Consider the following 19575-nt stretch of genomic DNA (forward strand, 5'->3'; position numbering starts at 1 on the left):
ATAAGCTTAAGTTTCATGTTCAGTTCTTTTTTACTTACTTTACAGCTCACCACATCCTACAGTCAAATTGATTCAATGTTTTCTGTCTAAGGAAAACCAGATGATTGAATCGAATGCAATCCCTCACACTAAGCATGTTTGTAGCGACAGTGGAGAGGAAAAACTCCCTTTTAACAGGAAGAAACGTCCAGCAGAACCAGGCTCAGTGTGAGTGTCTATGAAAGTCACAGATAATTTCTCTCCAAACCAAATAAAAGGTGAAATAGGTTTAGTCACAAGTAATATAAAAACATCAAAAATGCTTGAAAAAGAAATGCATTCCAACCTTTTTATTTTATATCCTGTAGTGTCATGTGCAGGTTACGATATTTAACAAAATGGCAAGCATAATTTAACTCTTGTGTAAATAACATAAATCAATAAACAAACAAAAGCTAATCAGTAATGCATTTTAACTTTTGTTTTGTCCAAATAAAGGTGTACCAGTCATTCTGTATTCTTTCAATTTTTTTAGACAAACATCATTATTTTATGCTGGACAAGATGTTTGCTGATTAAACTGCAGCCTTTTACAATTCACAAGAGATGGCTTAACACCAATGCAAGGACAAAATCGTTGCTTTCTAGGAAAAGCACGGATTTAAAAATGTAAGTTGTACAGAGACAACTTCGATGCTGACAGACAATTTCCGGTTTTAACTATTTTTACTTTACAATTATTACAAAGTATGAAGTTTCATTTTTTAGCTATTTCATCCAGTAAGTCACTGATTTCATTCAAAAGCTGTTAGGTTACTGTAACAATCAATACTGAGGTGCGTTGATACAGCCTGACAGCACTGTTGCCATGGGTATTTGGACATGTGATGAGTATTTTATTCATACTGGTGGGTGAAAATCCAAATTCAGCTGTAGCCATTCTACTTTTTTCCATTTTTCATTTAATTTTATTTTTTTGGCACGGCACAAATTTCAGCAGTCCTGCTTCCTCCAGACTTTGAATATGAAAATGGCACACAGTATATAATGCCTCTAGGCAAATATGAAGCATGAAGATAGAGGTGTCATGGTGTGGGGATTATTTTATGGAACAGGAGCTTACCAGCAGGGTAAGACAAAGTAGTAAATCCACCACCCCATGCTGTGGGGTGAACAGAAACAGACTGCATGTGTAAGGGACCCTTTAAAACAGGGGTGGGCAGTTCCTGTTCTTGAGGACAGGTAACCTGCAGCCTTTAGATGTGCTCTTGATCCAGCACACCCGAGTCAAGTAATTATATGATTACGAGGACTTTGGAAAAATTGACTGCATACCGAGGAGATAATTCAGCCAGCAGATTTATGTATGTTGGACCGAGATGTTTCTAAAAGTTGCCCTTAGAAATTAGAATTGCCCACCCCTGTTCTAAAATATCTTACTGCTTAAAGTTTGGGATTGGGAAAGCTTCTTTCAACCTATATCAGAGACAGATAGATGGCTACATTCAGGATTCTGAAATCAAATGGGGCAAGCCCAGCTGTTTAGAAACTAAGGTGTTCTAAATATTTCCTGTTTTTTTTACTGGGTGAAAGAAAAGGGGATAATTTATGTTGTATACATGTAATTGAGTAAACTGTTTTCTAGGTGAACATTGACCAAAAAAAAAAAAAGTCAGCTTTTTTAAATAACAGCTTTGTCATTAGGATTGCTTGTCTTTTCACGTGACTGTAAGTACAAGACTTGTTTAACTACTTTTACATATCTGGCAGTTGAAAGATTTACAGTAAGCAAATAAGAGGACCTGTTTTAAATGATGTGTCACGTAAAAATGAGACTTGAAAGGTTCACTTGTGTCAAGGTTGCCAAGTTCCTGAAACTCTGGATTCTATTTAGATCAGTACCTGCCTCAGGGCTCACCTACAACCTCCTCCTGTTAAAACTCGGGTTCCAAGCCTAAGTTGGCTGTGTTTAACTTCTGTGATAGTGGCCTGCTTTCCCTCAGTGTTCAGGATCCAACCAATTACTTTGTTCACTGTGTTGGGATTTTATATTATATACTGATCGGTGTTGAATGCCATATTAATGTTGTGGATTTATATTCTATTCAATTCCCAGCCAGCTGGGAATTTATATTTCTGACACTTTAAGATGTTTATTGCCCTCCCCGGTAGGGGTGGTAGATATCTTATCATTATTAATCAGATATTATTTCGGCTGTTATATATTGTTTGTGACACATGCCCTACTAGCTATGTGATAGAACAATAAATGAAAGAGTGATTCTAGCACTATTCATGGTCAAACAGGTGATTTTGCACATACATGGAATAAATTCACCACAACTTCTGTTCAAAATATGAGTTTATTAACAAAAATCATTCAGCTCCAAGTCAAACATATTTCAGGTTAAAACTCTTAAGTAAAACTAGTGAAACTGAACTAAACTAAATTACTATGTAAAAGTGGAAGTGGAACATGGTTGAAAACCATATTACAGTTTAAGGTGGATCTTGTGTTTGAAAACCAAAGTTTTTCTGGAAGATCTGGGATATGATCAAATTAGCTTTTCACTAGTTTAGAGAAACTTGATTTTTTTTTTCAGACCAATTCACAATGCAAATCCATGAGGTGAATAAAACATTATTTGGCCAAATAATGTTTTTTTTTTAATGATTTGCTTAATCAAGAACCAATAACCTTTAGTCAAATGATTCTTTACCCTCTTTGAAACAGCTAGCAGCGAATAGACATCAGTATTCCACTATATGGAGCCTAGGCAGAAGTTCAACTGAAGAAACTGATTGCTCTCTTAAATCAACCTAGGACACAGCAATCAGCTCTGAACCACACCTCCATGAAAGCCAATCAGCATCCAAAGTTCATCTTAAAAGGCCTCTGATCCACTTGTGTGCTCCTGTGCACAGGCTGTGGATGCGTTGTGTGACTTCATTCAGATGACACCGTTTCAACCCACCTCCAGCCCCTCCTCCACCATTGCAGCTAAAGCTTCATCAGAGTGTCATTCCTCCCGGACTCTTACTGCATTCCGCGTCTCATTTCAACCGGTTCGGCAGAAGACCGCCATGTTGAGCCTGGTTCTGCCAGAGGTTTCTTCCCAACAGGGAGTTTTTCCTCTCCACTGTCGCTTCATGCTTGTTCATCATGGACAGGTTCTCTCAACCTGTGTTATCCAACTGGACTTCCATTTTCCAGGTCCCTGAGTGAAGCTCTAGTATTCGCTCACGCGATCCACTGGATCTCCCCATAGAGCTCAGCATACAGTCTCACTAACCAGCAGTCTACAGACTGACCATCTACCTCCACTCCACCATCAGATTCAGGCCTGGTGGGAAACAGCACTATTCTTTACTCCTGTTCATGCATATCTATCAAAACTAAGCGCTATGTTTCCTGCCGAGGTTTGAGCGCCAAAGACCAAGTAATTGTTTTAATAAATTTCTTCTAATAGACTTAGTGAGAGTTTTTCAGATTGAAATGATAATAAGCAATGTGAAGTGATCGTAAAATGACAAAACAGAGATAGCCTCCATATAATGGAATTTTTTTTTCTTCTTTTTTATTGCTTTATACACTCACCGGCCACTTTATTAGGTACACCTGTCCAACTGCTCGGTAACTCTTAATTTCTAAGCAGCTAATCACATGGCGGCAACTCAGTGCATTTAGGCATGTAGACATGGTCAAGACAATCTCCTGCAGTTCAAACCGAGCATCAGTATGGGGAAGAAAGGTGATTTGAGTGACTTTGAACGTGGCATGATTGTTGGTGCCAGAAGGGCTGGTCTGAGTATTTCAGAAACTGCTGATCTACTGGGATTTTCACGCACAACCATCTCTAGGGTTTACAGAGAATGGTCCGAAAAAGAAAAAACATCCAGTGAGCGGCAGTTCTGTGGGCGAAAATGCCTTGTTGATGCCAGAGGACAGAGGAGAATGGCCAGACTGGTTCGAGCTGATAGAAGGGCAACAGTGACTCAAATAACCACCCGTTACAACCAAGGTGGGCAGAAGAGCATCTCTGAACGCACAGTACGTCGAACTTTGAGGCAGATGGGCTAAAGCAGCAGAAGACCACACCGGGTGCCACTCCTTTCAGCTAAGAACAGGAAACTGAGGCTACAATTTGCCCAAGCTCATCGAAATTGGACAATAGAAGATTGGAAAAACGTTGCCTGGTCTGATGAGTCTCTATTTCTGCTGCGACATTCGGATTGTAGGGTCAGAATTTGGCGTCTAAAACATGAAAGCATGGATCCATCCTGCCTTTTATCAACGGTTCAGGCTGGTGGTGGTGGTGTCATGGTGTGGGGAATATTTTCTTGGCACTCTTTGGGCCCCTTGGTACCAATTGAGCATCGTTGCAACGCCACAGCCTACCTGAGTATTGTTGCTGACCATGTCCATCCCTTTATGACCACAATGTACCCAACTTCTGATTGTTACTTTCAGCAGGATAATGCGCCATATCATAAAGCTGGAATCATCTCAGACTGGTTTCTTGAACATGACAATGAGTTCACTGTACTCAAATGGCCTCCACAGTCACCAGAGCTCAATCCAATAGAGCATCTTTGGGATGTGGTGGAACGGGAGATTCGCATCATGGATGTGCAGCCGACAAATCTGCGGCAACTGTGTGATGCCATCATGTCAATATGGACCAAACTCCCTGAGGAATGCTTCCAGCACCTTGTTGAATCTATGCCACGAAGAATTGAGGCAGTTCTGAAGGCAAAAGGGGGTCCAACCCGTTATTAGCATGGGGTACCTAATCAAGTGGCCGGTGAGTGTATTAAGTTGCTATAATTCAGATATAAACAGCAAATTTGCCTTTTTCTTTCACTCTGCATTTGTAAGTCCCAACCCTGTTTGCATTCCAGCTGGCTCTGATGAAAAGACTAATTAGAAGAGCAATTGTTTACAGGAAGTAGGCAAGAAACTTAAACTACCTTGTCTAGCTTCCTCTAAGTTCTCTTCCCGGACAACATAGCCTAACCTGTTTGAAAAATTGTCTATAGACAGTGGTGTCAAAAGTACACTTATTTGTTACTTAAGTAGAAATATAGATACTGCAGTTTAAAAACACTCTGGTAAAAGTTAAAGTATCAAATTAACCTCCTTACTCAAGTAAAAGTGAAAAAATATGTGGTCCAAAAACTACTTAAAGTATAAAAGTATAAAGTAACCTTTAAAAAGAAAACAGCCAGATGTCACTATATGAATTGAGAGCTCAATGTTTTGACTATTTCGAAAAATTCTTTCAGATAGAGCCAAGGATGAGGGAGGTCTTGGTGGTCTCCGTCTCCATCTCCCGATACGATCTCGCCTGTGTCCGACCTTTCAGATATTTCGACATCTTTTTCTGAATTCGACATTGTAGCATGTCGTAGACAATTTGCGTTTTCAGGTTGAAGAACACTTGCTTCCTTCTGATGATTTTCTTTGGTGTCAGCAGAAATGTGACGAAAAGCTAAGCGATGACTGTTTGTGTTATATCACTCATCCAGTTTCACTAGTTTTCACTTGATGTGTGTAGCCCGGATGTATAAATAACCCATACATTTAAAAAAGTCTAAGTGAATATTATTTATTAGCTGAATTCACCTAACATAAATAGTTTAAAAAGGGTTAAATACAATCTTCTAGATTTATTTAAAATGTTCATGTGTTTAAAATATCTGTTTCCACAGTTTTATTTCATTTTAGGAAGGTTTCATGTGAGAAGTGTAATTTCCTACACAGAAGAAGGTTTTTGAAGGTATCACAGGTGTTGAGAGAGCGCAGCAGGGAAAAAGAAATCAGCACCGGTTCGGCTGACTTTAAGTCCATATCTCCAAAGTGATGTTCACTTATTCAAGATTTTAGACGGTTATTGCTGCCGTGGGTTGTCCCTACGATATCCCACAAGAAGTACAGTTGGTTAAGTCCAGGGTAGAAGACAGCAGAGCTTCTACTCGAAGCTTGCGGGACTGTGTTCTAGCCGTTAGCTTACCATTAGCAGCTCCCTAATGGGATACAGGCTGCCGTTCGCTTATTCACCTGGATGTAGGAGCTTGCATAGGACCGGTACTCAACCAGACAAGAGAGTTTGGACCCAGATAGCACTCTGAGCCACCAGGAAGTGCTCAGAGGACCTCTGGCACCGTTGGAGACACGGATGGAAAGTTTGTGACCGTTTGTGGATTACGCACTTGGTTGGAGCTGTGACTGCGAGTCCCAGTATTTTTTATCTTTCCCGCTGGAGACGAGGACTGAACAGAGCAGAGCATTTCTGTAGGATTTTTACATCATATTCCACCAGGTATTCCTTATTTTTTCCTCATCACAAGCATTAGAACAGGCCTGCTAAAGTTGGGGTTTGCTGGCTTTAGGATTAGTCTATAGTTTTTGTTTTTTTTTAAGAAATATTTTACTGTAAATTTGGATTAACCCATTGTGGGTGTTTTACTTTTTGGTTTGTGTTTGTTTTTCTTTTAAAAAATATTGTTCAAAAGTAATTATTTTAACCCCTTCTTATTTGTGTTTTTATTTTTCTCAATAAAGGGATGGGTAATGTTAACACGTTATACTTTGTGTACAGTGATTATTTAGTCTGCAACTCCTTAGTTTAATATTAAGTGTGCAATACTAAATCTGAATAGTGTACAGATCAACGACATACATTTTAAAGAAAATAAGACTGATAGAACCCAGAGCCCACTCAGTTAATTGGTGAGTAAAAGAGGGCTATATAAAATGGAGGCACCGCTGGGATGTATTTAACCTAAGATAACCAAAAAGTAATTTGACCCCACAACTTTAGAGTATTTTTTTATAACGTACAGATTAAAAGTATTTCAAACAAACTTTTTTCGATGGCAGCCCAAACAAGCAATCCATCACAACGTGAGCTAATTAACTGGTGCATAGGAGAAGCAGTAGACTAAAAGCATGCTCTCTTGTTATATGGAGTGCCTAAAGCTGCTTCAAGGGAAGACATTGAAAACACAGCTGAGACCATTAAAGCATTGGGAAAAATTACAGTTAGAGGGAAAATGTTTCACCCTCAACAAAAATCTCTGGTGTTATGCGAGTGTCGTGAAGAGATTGACCCATCTAAAATCCCACCTGAGATAAGGCCTATAAATGAAGGAAGTGGTTGTAAAACTGTTTGGTACTCAGAGCCTCAGACAGATAACTTTGAAGATAAGTTGCTCACCTTTTTACAAAGTGAAGGGAGAACCCTGGAGGACATCCAGAGTCTATATTCACCCACCAAAGAGGGTAATAGCAATCCTGAAGACATTATCAGTGCAGTCGGTGATGTTATGAGCAGAGCAAACAAATATCCTAACACCCACCCATACAGACGTCTGCGGACATATTCAGAGATTAGTCCCACTCCCGCTGGAGAGGAATCCTTGGACAATTGGCTGGAGCAAGCGACACTCTTAGTAGAGGAAGGAGAGTGCTCGGACAAAGAGAAACGACGCCGGATCCTAGAAAGTCTCAAGAGACCAGCTTTTGAAATTATTCAGGCTGTGCGTTTGACTAAACCTGATGCTAGCCCACATGAGTACATAAAGGCTATAGAGAGCATTTTTGGTACAGTTGAGTCCCCAGAAGAACAATATCTGTCTTTTAGAGCCCTCCACCAACTTCCCGATGAGCGTTCCTACGAAGAATAGAGAGATCTCTTGTCAAAGTAGTGCAAGGAGGGGGTTTATCTGTCAGCGCTGCAAACAGCGCTCATTTAGAGCAGTCCACCTTAGAGGGTCCACCTTGTCAGGTTTATTCAATGATGATTATAAAATTAATGTGTGCTTATGAAACATTTGTGCAAGGAGATGCTCCACTCCTGTCTCATGATCCAGTCAGGAGACCATCCTGCCTTGTCATCCTGATGGAGCATTCTGTCTTCATGAACTGATTAATTGTTTTGTCAGAACAATACCCTGTTTGTAACCATACGTCATGTTCTGTTAATAAACGCTCTGCAGAGAAGGGCCAGTGGGAGACAGTATGTTTGAGTCTGGGGTTCAACTGTCTCTCCTTCCTGCAGGAATTATATCGATGAGTCTGTATTTCAGTTCTTCTTAAGAAAATGAACCCGACACACCTCTGAACTCATGTTGCTTCAGTTGAAAATAAGGGAAAGGAGCAGTAATCCTCCTACATTTTTGAACCTGTTTATAGAAGTGATGGAAGAGGAAAGTCGCCAGTCAGCCAGACAAAGCCAAGTGTCACACCTGCGTCCCCAACGTGTGCGCACTATTCAAGCCGAAAAAGAGAAAGAACACTCCTCACCCTCCAGAATTGAACTTCAAGCTCAGATCCAAGAGTTGAGAGCACAATTAGAGCAGACAGCTCAGCCACTCACCGATGAGTCCATTAATGATCCTAAAGAGAAACAAAACCAAAAACATGAGGCAAAGAGTGAACTGCAATCACTAAGAAAGCAAGTGAAAGCCTTAGAAAACAAAATGTGTGCAATGGCTGTAAAATACACTACAGACCCCTCACAAGAGCACACACAGCAACCTTACAGATGCAAAGTAGCATCTGGTAGCACTGGTGTAGCACTGGTGAAGACAACAGCAGAAAATGAAATCTTGGGACAGATAAAGTGGAAAGGGCCAGGTCTACTCTCTATCACTTCAGGTGCCAAATGCTATGCCACCTGCATAGTGGAAAAACAGATTGATCCAGGCAAAGACCTCATACTGATTGATGCACCCACTGCTCTGTTACTCCCGGCAGGTCTGTTGGTACGGCCTGGTGTGCTCCCAGATACTGACGTAGACAAAAGTTGCACTGTGCTCATTCAAAATGAGTCCAAAAAGACAACTTCCATCCCAGTTGGGACTGTTGTGGTGGAGATGTTTGCTGTGGACACGGTTACCCCCGTCCAGCCTTCTGACCCCAAAACCGGAGACTTAGAAGTCTTTTCAATTTCGGGAACTCCCCCATCCCCGAAGAGTGGAAGAGACGGTTTCAGCAGAAGTTGGCTAAAAGGCAGAAGGTTTTCTCACTGCATGAGTGGGATGTTGGATGTGCCAAGGGTGTTGAACATCACATTCGCTTCAGGGAAAGGTCAAGGAGGCTAGCACCTGCAGACATTGATGATGTGCGGCGGAATATCCAAAAATTATTAGCTGCTGGCATTATTACCGAGTCGCGCAGCCCATATGCCTCTCCAATTGTTGTAGTCAGAAAAAAGAATGGCAGCATAAGAATCTGCATTGACTATAGAACTCTTAATAACTGCACCATACCCGACCAATACACAATGCCCCGCATCGATGATGCCTTGGATTCTTTATCAGGCAGCCAGTGGTTCTCAGTACTAGACCTGCATAGTGGTTATTATCAGATAGAGATGGCTCTTGAAGATAAAGAAAAAACTGCATTCATTTGCCCCCTTGGGTTTTATCAATTTGAACGCATGACACAAGGAATAACAGGAGCGCCCGCAAGATTTCAGCGCTTAATGGAGAAAGCTGTTGGAGATATGCATCTTCTTGAAGCTCTTGTGTACTTGGATGACATAATCATTTTTGGGAAAATCCTTGAAGCGCATGAGCAGCGTCTACTGAAAGTATTGGATCGACTGGAAGAGGTTGGTTTAAAGGTTTCTATTGACAAATGTCAATTCTGTCAGCCTGAGGTGAAGTACAGTATGTGGGACACATTGTTTCTGCTAGTGGAATAGCTACTGATCCAGACAAAGTGGAGGTGGTAAAACACTAGAAAGAACCCACTCACCTGAAACCGTTGAGGTCCTTCCTCGGATTCAGCAGTTATTATCGGCGATTTATTGCAAATTATTCTGCTATTGTTCGTCCCCTCTCTGAGCTAACAAAGGGTTATGCTCCCACATTGCAAGATCTCAAGTGCAGAAAGAGTGTTGGACAAAGTAACGTCTATTTCAAGCCATCAGAACCATTTGGAGAACGTTGGACTCAAGCCGCCTGCCAGCAGGCGTTTGAGCAGATACGCGACTGTTTGATCAATGCCCCTGTGTTGGCATTTGCTGGCCCTACAAAGACATATATCTTACATGTGGACGCCAGTATGAATGGACTGGGTGCTGTCCTGAACCAGGAGTATCCTGAAGGGCTAAGACGCAAGCTTAAAGATTCAGAACACAATTATCCAGTCCATCAACTGGAATTTCTGGCATTAAAATGGGCTGTTGTAGACAAGTTCCATGATTACTTGTATGGAGCTAAATTCATTGTTAGAACTGACAACAACCCATTGACTTATGTGTTGACCTCTGCTAAACTCTGGACATCGTTGGCTCACTGCCCTTTCCACCTATGATTTCACCATCCAGTATCGTCCTGGGAGGCACAACATCGATGCAGATTTGTTGTCTCGACAGTAAACAACTGAGGAGATCAAAGAGTGGAATAGTATTCCATCTGCTGGCATCAAAGCTTTTTGCAAGTAAGCTTGCATGATTGAAAAGGTAGATGTGCCTGACAGGTTGGTAGATCAGCTGGGAGCTCCTGCTGCAGCTGTGCCAGAAGCCTACATGTTCCCACTGAACCTCAGCCTTAACACCATTGAGCTGCTGAGTCTGCAAGACATCCGGGCGTCACAAGATATGGACCCAACAATTGGACCAGTAAAGAAAGCGCTGGAAAATAATAAAGAACTGACGCACTCAAAAAATGACTCACCTGAAACTCTGTTGCTTCTACGTGAAAGACACGAGTTGGAGTTAAAGAATGGATTACTCTACCGGGAAAAAGAAAAGATGTGTGGAAAACAAATCAAACAACTTGTATTACCAGCAAGATATCATTCAATGGTGTTGAGATCTCTACATTATGAATGTGGTCACATGGGAGTAGAGTGCACCGTTGAACTGGTCAAAGAAAGATTCTATTGGCCACGGATGGCAGCTGAGGTTGAGCAGTACATTCAAACCTGTGGTAGATGCATCGCCAGGAAGACGCTCCCTCATCATACCTTTCCTTTGAATCAAATAACAAGCAATGGCCCTGTGGATTTAGTTTGTATTGACTTTTTGTAAATAGAGCCAGACTCTAAAGGTGTAGCAAATGTGTTAGTTGTGACAGAACATTACACAGATTACTGTTTATTCAATGATGATTATAAAATTCATGTCTGTGAGTGCTTATGAAATATTTGAGCAAGTAGATGCTTCACTTTGTCTTGTGATTCAGTCAGGAGACCACCCTGCCTTGTGATTCAGTCATGGAGCATCCTGTCTTATGACCTGATCAACTGTTCTGTCAGAACAATACTCTGTTTGTAACCATGTGTTATGTTCTGTTAATAAAAGACTTACTGTGAATTTCAGTTTTTCTTTTACAAACCTACATTTTTGAACCCAACATTTTTGGTGCCGAAACCCGGGAGTCAAGATCCAATTGTCCAGGACAGTGTGGGACCAAGGCCAAGAATCTGTTGACAGCTGTCCCCCCTTCGCCGGACGGGGCCAGTTTGGTCCAGCCCTGCCCTGGGCATCCTGGTGACAACTCCCTGAGGACTGATCTACATGACAAAGGGTAGGCCTAAAGATTTTGATCAAAAGTTGGTCTGGGACCATTTAAGTTACAGCTGTAATCGCAAGAATATTTAACGAGACCAAGTCTTGTTGACAGATATGGCATCTAAGTATTCTGTGCGTTTGAGTTTGGGACTCTGTGTTGTTCTCGAGATAGTAAGGTTTACAGCTGCCGCAGCAGGGATGTTTGACGAAACCAAGTTTTGTTAACAGAAATGGCATCTGGGTATTCGGTGTGTGCGAGGGCCTGTGCGTGCAGAGTCTGGGGCTCCAAAGTGTACACATAAAAATAGGAGTTTTGCGTCTATATTGGTTAAAACATATATTAAAATAGGAGTGACTGTGTGAAAGTGTGTGAGGAAACAATCGAACCTTTCAGGTTGTTTCATACCCAAAACAGCAGGGGTTTAATACAGTACAGCTCTTGTGGATGCAGAGGCAAGAATTTCTCACCTGAAAAGGTAGAAGCAGAAATTACCTCAACAGTTTTTGTGGCTATTTTCCTGCTGAATAAACATGCAGTGCGTAGAATACCCTAGGTGTTTGTACTGGACTAAATTCTTAGAAATTGGTAAAGGTCAAAGTAAAGTCAGGGATAATTTAAAATCTACGATTAGAAGTTTGTAGAAGCGCAGGATCCAACAAAAAATAAAACACTTGAATATATGGTTTAAAAAAATATGGGTTTGAGGGACGCCTCTATTCCAAAATAATAAAATAATAGAACTTAAGGATAAAATAATTAAAGAGAGCCAGGGAGGTAAAAGAATTAAAAAGGATGAGTTCAGGAAAGAGTATAGAGAAGATCATAAGGGGTATGGAAATTTTGTGTCAGATTGATCCAAGTAATTTAAAATACTTGTAGAAGTGGAAGGAAAAGTATGAAATAGATGGTGTGTGGAAGTAGATCAATGGAGAAATGTTGTGTGCCGGCTAGAAACAAGCACTAGTGCAAAAATAGATAAATGAAAAAAATTAATAAATAAATACATAGATAAATAAATAAGTAGATAAATAAGTAAATAGTTAAATGAGCTCCAAATAGCGAGTTGTTGATATAATACACTGTAAGACTTTTCACTGTGAATTTACAGTAATTTACTGGCAGCAGCTTCGCCAGTAAACTACTGTATTATTTACAGTATCTTGCTGTAATATATAAATACAGTATATTGCTGTAAATGATTCTACAGGTAATTACTGTAAATTTACAACAGATCGTATATATTCATTTAATGTACATTTACAGTAATTTACAGGCAGCAGCTTTGCCAGTAGACCACTGTATTTTTGCAGTTCTGCTTACAGTACATTAATTCTACAGTTCATTACTGTAATAATACAACTACTAAAAAAGTAATACAATTATTAGAAATAAATTATATAAATAAATGAAAGCTGGAAAATATTCAGTTTCTTTTCAAATATTTATTTGAAAAATAGTGCCTCATGAAAATTACAACATTGTCAAATTGTGTGATCTGAATACTGTAAAGGATGGACAGAAAAACTTTGCTCACACTAAATGTTTTCAATTCTAATGCTAAAACTCTCATACTGGAGCTAAACTTGCTTCTTATACAAATACCCCAGCATTTTCCCTAACACTGTATGCATATTAGGGCTGGGAATCACTAGGTGCCTCTTGCAATATTTTGCAATTCATAAAAAATGAGCAAAACAGTAAAGCAAAGCGCACAGTGCTTCTTCTTAATGTATCATATAAACATTTTAGTCTGCATTATAATCACGAACAATTTAGCATCATAAACTAAACATTAATAACCTTTAAAATTTGTGCCATCATATTTGGCAAGAATATGGAACACTTTTTTAATATTTCAAATGCAGCCGGGGATCAGGACGACTACTCGTTTTCCACAAGTCCACAAAACTTGTTAATATTCCTCCATACTGCTCGTCCAATGTAATCCAAGTGTCCAAAATGGGTAGTGTCCTTAATTTACTAATAACTACGCCATTTAGTATATTTTTAGAGCCTAAATAGAAGTACATTGCATCTCTTGCGCGCACGCCGATGTGCGTTCATGAAACTACGGAAGGCGAGGCAGACGAGATCGCGCAGTCTCTTTTTCTTTCATTATTTGTTTTAAATCAATATCCAACTCCTCTTGTGTTTGTCCTGGTTCGTCTGCAGCTCTGTTGCTCTTAACACAATGTAAACAGTGTATTATCGGCAGCAAAGACTCTGAACGCCGAGGCTTCCGTAGTTTCGTGAATGCGCAGGTGAGCGCTCCGTGGAGTAATATATTCTTTTTAGGCTCTAAAAATAGTCTAAATGACGTCGTTTCGAGTAAATTCTGGACGCTACCCACTCAGGACATTTGGATTACATTGGACAAGCAGTATGGAGAAATATTAACAAGTTTTTGTGGACTTCTAAGGACCTTGTTGGCTCGGGCTCAATCGAACTCCATTATATGAAAGTTGGGGTAAAACGAGAAGTCGTCCTGATCTCCGGCTGCATTTGAAATATTTGCTCACCATGAAGGTAAGTGGAAAATAAAGTTAAATCAATCTGTGGGTGAACTATTCCTTTAACAATATTTTGCAGACTGCACATAGATTTAAGTGCTAATGTGGGGACTTTTCTACATGCTGAACCGTTGCAAATAGAACTAAATCTTGCGAGATCTCACCATGCTCTTACAAAATTTTGTGAGATTTCCTTTGGAAAAATATCAATACAGCATTTTTTTTAATATCAATATGACACCGCAACATATAACATCGTGCATCGTTATTTTGTCATACCCCTAATGTGTATGCGTGTGTATCAGACAAAGTCCCACTTGAAATCACTGATCTTCTCGATGAGTGTGCTGACATGCGGATTCACAGATGTTGACTTCTTCTGGACCATCTTGCCGCTCTTCTTGCTTTTCACCATCTCATGGCTTGCTTTTGTGCCTCTCTCCGGGTTGATGTCAATGCAGTTTCTGTAAAACAACATCGACAAAAATTTTTTTTTTCCTTATGGTTTTATCAGTCTATGAATGTAGCATGTCAACAATATACAATGTAGTGATCCAGTATGTTGAACCACAAAAAGGAGTTTCAGACGTAACATTACTTCAAAGGTAGCATTTGTAGTGTTTGTGGTTGCTATACTTGTGTCAGAGCCTAAGGACCATTGGCTATCACGTCAAGGTTATTGGCTTATGGTGTTGTATGAAGAAAAGTCAATCAAATCAAGCTCTGTGGAACACTATATTTGAAAGAGAAGCTACCTCTGAATGAACTCCAATGTGCATGCTGCTTCATGTTGGTACTGCAGGTCAAAATTGTAGTAGGAGGAGAAGACTACTGCAAGGCCAAGAACAAAGGATGTCCCATCACATAACACCTCTTTCTCGATGCTCAACATCCATCGGTTTGCCTGTGCCATATGACCTAAGAAAAAGACAAGTTGGAAACAATAAACAGAGATCCCAGAAATAATGGAATCAGTCTCGTCTGATTATGTTTCTACGGAAGAGGATTAGGGCTACTGCAGAAGAAAAATAATTCTGAGAAAAAAAGTCAGAATCCTGCATTTTCAGAATTTGAAAAAAAAAAAATCTCTTCAAATGTTCTGAGAAATAAGTCTAAATTCTGACTTTTCTCAGAAATCAAAAAAAGAAAAAAAAAATTTAAAAAATTTTCTTTTTCAAATTTTCTGGAAAAAAAGTCAGATTAAAGTCAGAAATCTTGACTTTTCCCCTCAGAATTCTGAGATTAAAGCCAGAATTCTGGCATTTTTCTCAGATTTTTTTTCTCCAGTGGCCCTAATCGTCTTCCGTATGTTTCTATGATAACACAAAACATATTTAGTAAAGTATGAGCATAGCTATCAATATTTTATTCACATTCAAAGTCAGATATTGTACTTACCAGTCACAATCAAACGTGGTGTGTCAGGCAAGCGTGACTGTCATCTGCACAAGTGCAGGTGTGGCAGACTCCTTTTGACTACATTTTGACTGGCAATGAATGGACTAGGTTTTTTTTTTTACAATAATGGAAAGACTTTAAATCCACCATTAAAAAAAAAAAAAAAACAGAAAACATAACGCTGACTCTTAGTAATTTTGGCCAAGTTTAGCACTTTGCCTGTTTTGTTTCTCTTTTGATGTGGAAACTCAACTGAAATAATTTATAGAGCACTTTAACACAACAGAGGAAACTTATAACATGCTAACTCAGACCTGCCATGTTATTTATCCATTCCCCTGATGTTTTAATGTTAATTTAACATTAAATTGAGAAAAAAGTGAATAATGTGAACTTACTCTGTGAACAGTGTGGAGGACGTTGGGCAGCTCCAGGCATCTGCAGTTGGCTGAGCAGTTTTTCCGAGGACCGATGGAATCCTGTTTTCCCGCACTTTTTCTTTCACCTTCCCATAATGCTTAGCAGTTTACAGTAAAAGTGCAGTAATATTGTAAAAAGAATGACATTCTCTGAAATTGCTGTAATCTTTTTTTTTTCTCCCAGATTGCATTGCAGTTTACAGTATGATACTGTATGGCAGTGATACAGTAAAATACTGTTCAGATTTAACTGTAATTTTACATCAAAGGCTTACAGTGTACATGCGCAAAGTAGATACAATGTTATTATTAAAAATTAAATAAATAGATCTAATGTTGTGTATGTCCATCTTTTAATGTTATTTGCTTCCGTCTTTAAAGTTATGTTTGTGGGTCTTTTAAGTTGTTTGTGAATCTAAAAGATAATGAAACACCGTTTAGAGGGAGACAGCTTGAATCTGCAGCAGCGTGGAGGGTGGTCAATGGAACAGCGACTGCAGCGCTGATTTCAGCTGACAGCCTTCCTAATGCGCCTGCATGGTCTCCAATAACCTTAGGTTCAGAACCAAAAATTAAAAACAAATAACCCGCCAGAAAATTAATATAAGTCATGCAAGCTACATACCGGGAATAGAAAAAATTTAGAGGGGTTAAATAAGTGGATTATGCAAGCTAAAACATAGAAAAAGCTATGAAGTGTAGCTTGGACCATGATTGGGCTCAAGTGAGGGCCAGTGGTCACAGGTGAAAAACAAGGGGTCACGTAGAAAGCACAATAGGTGCTACAATTGTGATAAGGAGGGCCACTTTGCTCGAGAATGTCCAGACCACCGCAGAGTGACCCTCCCCGTCGCCAATATTGTGGTCAGCGCAGACGCCAGGCATCATGTGTACCAGCAAAAAATGCAGTTACTTGTTGTCCCAGTGGAGGTCCTGGACCTACAGCAAATTTTCCTTTCTTTTTAAACACATCAGAAAGCATTTAAACATTCAAGCAGTAAAAGTGGAATTTTTGTGTGACAACGCAGCCAATAAATCTGTCCTGAGGGATGAATTACTTCAGATTAAAGAGGGACCAAAATGGATCACTGTAGTGTCTGCTGATGGGAAAATGGTGGTTCAGCGCATTTCTGAAAAACAATTGGTCACCGATGAAGAGGGATTCACGTCGGAAGCTGATTTTGTATTAAGCCCAGACTATCCAGTTAATTTATTAGGCAGAGATTTGTTAAGGAAATTGCAATTAGTGCTGGTGCCTACAGACAAAGGATTGGGAGTTTAAAAGATTTTATGCTGCAAGGGGAAGTTACACCAGAGCTTGAAGCAGCTGACACACGTGATACATTCAGGCTCATTCCCAAAAGCATTTTATTCCCTGGATCTAACCACCCGGGGGAAAAGATGAACCAAAGGAGGGTTATATAAATTTTTATGTGGATGGGTCAGCTTCCGGAAAGAAATTAGTTGGTTTTGCAATTGTAGAGGTGTATGGAGAATGGGGGATATTAAATGCATTTAAAAAAGAAAAAAACATGAATAGTTCTAGCAATTAATGGACAGGCAGTTAGACTTATATGCGATTCAGGAGCCTGTAATACTTCTTTTAATGATAATGTAAATGCTAAAACCATCTAAAATGCTAATTTTTGTAAAATCAGCAAATGGTCAAACATCCTAGGGATGGATGTCAAGGGCAATAGAAATGGAAGACCTTCAAACAGGAAAAATGTTGAAGGTTGCATGTTTTTGTAGTAATATCACCAACTCACCCTATTAATCTGTTAGGACGAGACTTGATGGAAAATTAGGCATTGCAATTTTTCCCCCCCTGGGGGGAATGAAGGTTACACGAATATTACATGTAATGGCATTGCTACTAAATCCTTCTGTGTTTTATGCAACATGCTTATCATCTCTGCTCCATGTCTATCTGTTCCAACTACGGAAACACCCTTATAAAATTCTGTTCGATGTAAAACCCCAGGTTCAAGATTTAACATGTGTTAAAATAACTCAGCATTTTTTGCTATCACAATTTGATGAAAATGATTTCAAAGATATTCCAAATGCTTTGTGGTCTACAGGAAGAATTGATGTAGGACTGTTGACAACTGTAGATCCAGTTAAAATAGTTCCTAAATAACAATACAGGCCAAGGATAAAACAATATCTGCTAAAATGTGAAGCAAAGGAAAGTATAAAACCAACTATAAAAATTTTCGCGGGTACTGAAACAAGTCTGTTGCTTGGGCCATGTTATTTCAGAACAAGGTAAAAAGCTACAGGAAGAGTGAAAAACTGTAATAGCTAAAGAGCGTAAGCCAGTAATTAAAGAACAAATGTCTTTTTAGAATTGTGCAATTACTGCAGGGCTTAGATTCCACATTATGAAAAAAAAACTCAATTTTTCTTAAGTTTTATTTATGACACACTAGTTGCTATGTGAGATACAATTTAATGGATCCCAGAAGCAGAACAGAAATTCACAAAGCTAAAAGTAGAACTTTTCTCAGCAATTGTCTTAACTCTACAAAATTATCAAAAACCGTTCATCCAAACAGTTGGATGAGTTAAGCAAGTTAAATAAACTCAGGCGCGCTGGAAGCTGTTTCAAGCGAGGGGGGCTGATGGCTGGGTTTGAAAAAACATGACGTCATTATGTTGAGGGCTGTGGCTGACGTTTTTAACATAATATTGTAGGCGTACATTTGTCGCCAAAAACTGCCATTTAAAATGCATCGGAACAAAGCATGAACATTTTAAACTTTATTTCTTCTCTTTTAATCATTCAAAACAAACAACAGCTCCCAATCAACAGGATCAGGAATACTTGAATAAAACATGGCCTAAATATAGCCTAAACTGAGCATTGAACATCTTGAAAGTCCATTCGACTATGGATATGGGGAATGATTTCATATCTGAAACAAAAAACACACACAAAAAAACCAAAAAATTTACTAATTTCATATTTTATCACTAAATAGCTTAATACAGACATAATACTTAGTGATATGCAGCCTTATTCTAGCGTAGACTTCTTCAGCCACAGGACTAAGACGAATAGGCACATAAATAACACTAAATGCGGCAGTATAGGGGAATTAAAACCATTTCTTACCTCGAAATAGTCAGAAATACATTTCTGCTGCCTATTGCTAGCCATGCCTAAACGAATGTGAGGTGGCGGAAGCTTCCGGGGGAGTAGCCTAGTTTTTTATGAAATATTAAAATAATGAATCATTAGTTTACATCTTATATATAGCCCATCATTTTAATCCCATATCAAACACAGTCTTTTAAGAAATAAATACATAATTAATTTCATGTTTTTAAGTACAATATTATGTTACTCCACAGCCCCCCACCATGGGGGGCTGATGCTATGACGAGGGAGGCTGCAGCCCCCACAGCACCCCCCCTTCCCGTGCCACTGAATAAACTCTGTGTTGTTACAGTCTCATGGTGATAAGCTCAAACTTGTAGTGTCCTACTCTTAAGGGATAAAGGGGACCCGTGGAAACAGTAGCTCCCCCATATTCTTATTTTTTACCTTTATTATGTTGTGTAGTTGGATGTGTGTGTGTGTGTGTATGTATATATATATATATATATATATATATATATATATATATATATATATATATATATATATATATATATATATATATATATATATATATATATATATAAAACTGTAACTGGAGCGTGTAACAAAAGTAATTTCCCTCTGGGATTAT

General features: G+C 39.3%; 1 long non-coding RNA gene across 1 annotated transcript; it reads right to left on the reverse strand.

Moving 5' to 3' along the window:
- Positions 1 to 14255: 14255 nt before the first annotated feature.
- LOC119772269 lies at positions 14256 to 16111 on the reverse strand. Its single transcript, XR_005279238.1, has 4 exons — positions 15815 to 16111; positions 15417 to 15487; positions 14774 to 14936; positions 14256 to 14482 (listed from the first exon to the last, which is right to left on the reverse strand). It is a non-coding gene; the product is annotated as an uncharacterized LOC119772269 (long non-coding RNA).
- Between the last annotated feature and the right edge of the window lie 3464 nt (positions 16112 to 19575).

The sequence above is a fragment of the Cyprinodon tularosa genome, unplaced genomic scaffold (genome assembly GCF_016077235.1).
Source record: "Cyprinodon tularosa strain WSP-4 unplaced genomic scaffold, ASM1607723v1 ctg705, whole genome shotgun sequence".
Lineage (NCBI taxonomy): Eukaryota > Metazoa > Chordata > Actinopteri > Cyprinodontiformes > Cyprinodontidae > Cyprinodon > Cyprinodon tularosa.